Source organism: Mustela nivalis, assembly GCF_964662115.1.
Source record: "Mustela nivalis genome assembly, chromosome: 7".
Lineage (NCBI taxonomy): Eukaryota > Metazoa > Chordata > Mammalia > Carnivora > Mustelidae > Mustela > Mustela nivalis.
Genome location: NC_139026.1, coordinates 15416450 through 15422449, shown reverse-complemented (window position 1 = coordinate 15422449; position 6000 = coordinate 15416450). Strand labels below are relative to the sequence as shown.

Genomic DNA, 6000 nt, shown 5'->3' with positions numbered 1-6000 from the left:
ATTCAGATGACTGGAATAAGAATAAGAAAGAATAAGAAAATCCATCATTCCCCAAATCAGAAATAGCTAGTTCTAAGTTTAAGTCTTTTTTCAATGGGTTATGTATGTATATTCTTTTCACCATTGGAGTCATATATAATTTTCTACCCTGCTTTTCTTCTGTTGAATTTATACTGAAAACATTTCTTAATGTTGTTGTTTCTTCAAAAGCATTATTTGAATGGCTTGTGTAACATCCTGCTGCAAAATGTACCACTTTATTGACTCATCTCTTAATTGTTGGACATTTATATTAGCTCGTATTTTTGCTCTTAAAAATAGCAAAGTGTGCTGGATATTTTTCATTTGTCTCTGCAGAGTCACTGTTTACCCTGGGCCCATATGGACTTTGTCGAAGAGCTCCTTTGCCTTTGGCTTTGCTTGGACTCAGAATGGGAAGTGCCAGCAAGAGACCAGAGTGGGGAGGGGGGTGGGGATGGGGCATTTGTTCCTCTAGTTGGTCACATGGAGGCCCCCTCCAAGTAGCATCTCCCTCCAGGTTCTAGAAACCCCTCATTCCCTGCTTTTTTTCTTGGCCATCAACTGGCATCATGAATTTCCATAGCTGGCTCCACAGTCCTGCTCTGTCTCTGGTCACGTCTCCACACGCTGTCCAAACTTTGTAAGATGTTGTCTTTTGTTTGTTTCACTCTTTGAATTAAACTGTCTTCCGATTACTCAGTTTGAGCGTGCTGTTGCTTGACAAGATCCTGATAGATATACATGGCAACTGACACTTGTATCTAAATCTTTGACTACATTTGATTTTCCTCCTGGAGTTTCCAGATATATTTTTTTTTAATTTTTATAAATCTATTTATTTGTTCTATCTTTTTTAAAAAAAATTCTATTTCATTTTTTCAGTGTCCCAAGATTCATTGTTTATACACCACACCCAGTGCTCCATGCAATACCTGCCCTCCTTAATACAGACCACCAGGTTCGCCTAACTCCCCGCCCTCCCCTCTCCCTTCCGAAACCCTGTTTGTTTTTCAGAGTCCACAGTCTCTCATGGTTCATCTCCTCCTCTGATTTCCCCCAATTCACTTTTCGTTTCCTTCTCCTAATGTCCTCCATGTTATTCCTTATGCTCCACAAGTGAAACCATATGGTAATTCCAGATAAATTCTTAAAAGTGAAAGGAGTTGCGGGAAATTGGAAGGGGAGGTGAACCATGAGAGACTATGGACTCTGAAAACAATCTGAGGGTTTTGAAGGGGCGAGGGGTGGGAGGTTGGGGGAACCAGGTGGTGGGTATTAGAGAGGGCACGGATTGCATGGAGCACAAGGTGTGGTACAAAAACAATAAATACTCTTACACTGAAAAGAAATTAAAAAAAAAAAAAAAAGAAAAGAAAAGAAAAAGAAATGCAAAGCACACCAAACCCAGAATTTCTAGCATCTCTCTCCAGGTACCCTCTGGGAAATTCTAAGACATTTATAATTGCAAGGTATATACTGAAATCATTATTTTAAATTTTTTTTTAATTTTTTATTTTTTATAAATATATATATATATTTTTTTTTTAAAGATTTTATTTATTTATTTGACAGAGAGAAATCACAAGTAGATGGAGAGGCAGGCAGAGAGAGAGAGAGGGAAGCAGGCTCTCTGCTGAGCAGAGAGCCCGATGCGGGACTCGATCCCAGGACTCTGAGATCATGACCTGAGCTGAAGGCAGCGGCTTAACCCACTGAGCCACCCAGGCGCCCTAAATATATATTTTTATCCCCAGGAGTACAGGTCTGTGAATCGCCAGGTTTACACACTTCACAGCACTTACCAAAGCACATACCCTCCCCAATGTCCATAACCCCACCCCCCTTCTCCCAACCCCCCTCCCCCCAGCAACCCTCAGTTTGTTTTGTGAGATTAAGAGTCACTTATGGTCACTTATTGGACAGCCACATGCAGAAAAATGAAATTGGACCATTTCCTTACACTACACACGAAAATAGACTCAAAATGGATGAAGGACCTCAATGTGAGAAAGGAATCTATTTTAAATTTTTATTTTAATTTTAGGTCTGATTTCTGGAAGGGAAGATCAAAGAGATTATCAGAGGAAGTTTGATCATTTGGTTATAATTAAGTCCTAGGCACCTGAAAAAAAAAAAGTGGATTAACGATTAGATGCAATTTACGGCACTTAATATGTATTGTTACATTGTTTTCCCAAAATCAATTATGCCAAATTCTGCTCCTCCTGGTAGTGCTTGAGGACATTAAAACTTGCCATTTACAATCTTCTTTTTTTATTATTATTATTTTTTTGTTCAGTCCGCCACTGTATAGCACATCATTAGTTTTTGATACAGTGTTCAGTGATTCATTAGTTACATATAAAACCCAGTGCTCATCTTAGCATGTGCCCTCCTCAAGACCCATCATCCTATTACCCCCTCCTTCCACTCCCCTCTCCTCTAAAACCCTCAGATTGTTTCCTGGCGTCCATAGTTCCTCATTGTTGGCCTCCCTCTCTGATTTCTCCGCCTTCAGATTTCCCTCCCTTCCCCTATGGTCTTCCATACTATTACTTATGTTCTACATATGAGTGAAACCATATGATAATTGTCTTTCTCTGTTTGACTTATTTCACTTAGCATAATCCCCTCTAGTTCCATTCATGTCTATGTAAATGGTGGGTATTCATTGTTTCTGATGGCTGAGTAATACTCTATTGCATATATGTACCACATCTTCTTTATCCATTCATCTGTTGAAGGGCATCTTGGCCCCTTCCAAGTTTGGCTATTGTGGACATTGCTGCTGTGAACATTGGTGTGCATGTGCCCCTTCTTTTCCCTACATCTGTGTCTTTGGGGAAAAACACCTAGTAGTACAATTGCTGAGTTGTAGAGTAGCTCTATTCTTAACATCCTGAGGACTCTCCATATTGTTTTCCAGAGTGGCTGTACCAGCTTGCATACCCACCAACAGTGTAAGAGGGTTCCCTTTTCTCCACATCCTCACTAACAACTGTTGTTTCCTGTTTCGTTAATTTTTGCCATTCTAACTTGTGTAAGGCGGTATCTCATTGTGGTTTTGATTTGTATTTCCTGCTGGCTAGTGATGCTGGAATCTTTCATGTTTTAATCTGCATTTAATTGATTATCAGAGATGATGAATTTTTTCACATATTTTTATTTTTTTTTATGAATGACCAGGCCTAATTTCATCCTCTATCCCTCATAATATTTATCTATCTACCTAGAGTTATAATCATAAAAATTGCAACTGATATTATCACTATTGCCAATATGGGCAATCAGATGAAAGTGTGGACTGTTAGAAAAATCAGAGATCAAAGAGAAGCTACAAAACAGAAAAAATAGAATAGCATCTATTAAACGAGATTGCTTAAAGACCACAAGCATTTTTAGTCAATGGAGTCATAATTATATTATAAAGATAGTAACTAATAGTTATCAAATTCCTTTGTCTGCCAAGTGCTCTGCTGGATGATTTGTATTTGTCAGTCCATTCAATAACCACCAAACAACTTCTGGACAAGATTTCCAAAGCTCAACCCCCTCTCCTACCACCACTGAGTTCTATAAGTGCTAGAAACTCAATCTTTCTTTCCAAAACAGCCCTTAAGTAATGAGACATGAGCTCCAGTGTGACTCAGCCTTATGGATGCTGCAACATCCCTAACCTGTGGTTCCAAAGTTAGGCAAAAAAGGAAATGCTGAAATTCTACTAGACAGACACTCTGTTCTTGGATATTCCCGATTTGCTTTTATAAACACTGGGGGCTTGAAAGATTTGCACAAACATCCGATAACATTTGCAATTTTGCTGCTTAAAGCAAAGTGTTGGAGATTCGTTGGTTGGAGAGAAGAGATTTTTAGAAAACAGCCATATAGATGTTACTTCAAAATTCTCTTTCACAGGTTCTATTTTAGAATGAAGTGAAAAGATTTCCAGGGCAAGATATGGCCAGTTGCAGAGGCTGGAAGCAAGCTTCTCCTGAGATAAGCTAGCACTGACAGGCTTGCCTGGCTTCACACTCCTTTTGACCTTGTTCGTCCTCTGAGTTCTCCCCTTCTAGGTTGACAACCCATGTTTTTGGCACCTCAGTATTTTCCATTCTTAGAATATTGGACTCACTTTCCTTATTTTATGCTCCCTTCTTTTTTTGGAGGGATAATAGCAAGTAAGCAGTCAATTCTTTCTGGGGTTTGATAGGGCAGGGGGAAAAAAGTGGTAGTTTCACAGAAGAACTGAATGCTATTTCTGAGCTCTGTGGCTTTGCGCAGATTTTTACTTCTGTAAAAGGTTGTGTTTTATGTATTATAGTCTTATATTTCTGCTCCTTGCTGTGGGCAGCCAAGCCTCTGTTTTAATTTCATATTAGTTTGGCTGGTAACGATGAGTCTGGAAGATAAAACAGCACTCCGAGACAATTCTCCCTTCCATTATGGCTCAAACTGCCCCTAAAATATTGGTTAAAATATTTAAAGTAAAATAAAAGGAGGAAGAAAAAAAGCAATGTCCCAATGCCCTAGTCCCAGCTGATACCAGCATCATTCCATGGGTGCGGTCATCCAGATGTTAGTTCCTCCAGATGTGCAAACTTATCCACCCTCAGGCAGACCCACCTGAGCTCTATATGGGAATGTGATGTATGTGAGGTCAGGTTGCTCACCTCCAAGTCACATGTTTAAATAAAAGATGCTTCAGCCACTGGGTGTTCTAAGCCCAGCTCCCCATCCCTATCAGGTCTGCAGATCACTCAGGCTTTGGGCTCCCAGAGGAAGGAGAAGAGACCATTTGTCCGAGGAAATGTCTGTAATACATGTTAAGTGGCCCGTGAGAGAGCCCTCTCATTTATTGGCTGAAACATGAAACGGAAAACATGTGCAGCTAGCACAGGGCCCCCAAAGACTCTTGCTTCTTCCCAGGAAATGGAGTGATGAAGGATGGAGCAAACACGTGAATTCAGGCAGCCCACATGCCTGGGTGTTTCACAATGCAAAAAGCATCTGTTGGGTGGAAATCCTGGGCATTGGGATTGGAATTTATAGAGACAGATTGACTTCTAGTCTCTAGCTGGGACTCTGTTCCTGCTGCTATGGGAATAGATTTTCCATGAAGCAAGTAGGAAACATTCCTCATTCAATTATGTGTTTATTGATGTATTTGATGCTCATTTGTTGAATGCCAATGTCTATGTTAGGGGCGGGGGAACTAAGATGAATAAAGCATGGACCCTACTTTCAAGGAACTCACTCACTAATGGGAAGAGAAAGATGGATAAGGGAATATTTATAAACTGAAAAGTCAGTGTGACTAAAGAAATGTACATCAGGATTCGGAAGGAAGCTGACAGTGTCGCCATCTGTAAACCATAATGTTTGCTGCTTTGGTCCATCAAAGATCTGTTTTGCCTTCTTTCTGATAACATTAAAAATAAATTTGTATTTGGGTATTCATCTCACTCACATCCACCAGCTGTACCCTCAGCCCAGGAGTGGACCCTGAATGGCTATGGGCAACCTCCCTGTCCCATGTCTCTCTGGCCAGAAACTGGCTCAGGGCATATAATCCAACTTAAGTGGATGTGATTCAAAAGGGAGTAATGGGAGCTTCTGAGAGAAAGGTCCAGCTGCTTTTTTAAGAGAACTTCTGTGGAAGTCAGCCTTCTCTCTGCTAGATGGCTATGGTTTCTGGGACCTCATTGTTCATAGGGACTATAGCCTTGTAAGACCCCATAAAAGGTAGAGTAGATATGACAAGTAATGAAGTTTAATGCTGGGGCTGCAAACATTGTCTAAATCCTATCCTACCACCTATCAGCTTCTCAGTTCAATACACTGATAAGTCCCTTCATTATCTTAACCACTATGGGTCAAGTCCTGCCTGGAAAGATCCAGAGTGTTTTAAAAAAGAAGTAGGAATTTATATTAATAACAATAACTAAAATTGTTGAGCACTTACCCACATGGCAGGTACTC

General features: G+C 40.2%; 1 long non-coding RNA gene across 5 annotated transcripts in view; it reads right to left on the bottom strand.

Moving 5' to 3' along the window:
- Positions 1–2048: 2048 nt before the first annotated feature.
- The window catches only part of LOC309868693, a 151415-nt gene continuing 147463 nt past the window's right edge, over positions 2049–6000 (bottom strand). For all 5 annotated transcript variants that reach the window (XR_014313787.1, XR_014313788.1, XR_014313789.1 and 2 more), the window contains one exon: positions 2049–2143. This is a non-coding gene — a long non-coding RNA (uncharacterized lncRNA). The remainder of the gene's footprint in view (positions 2144–6000) is intronic.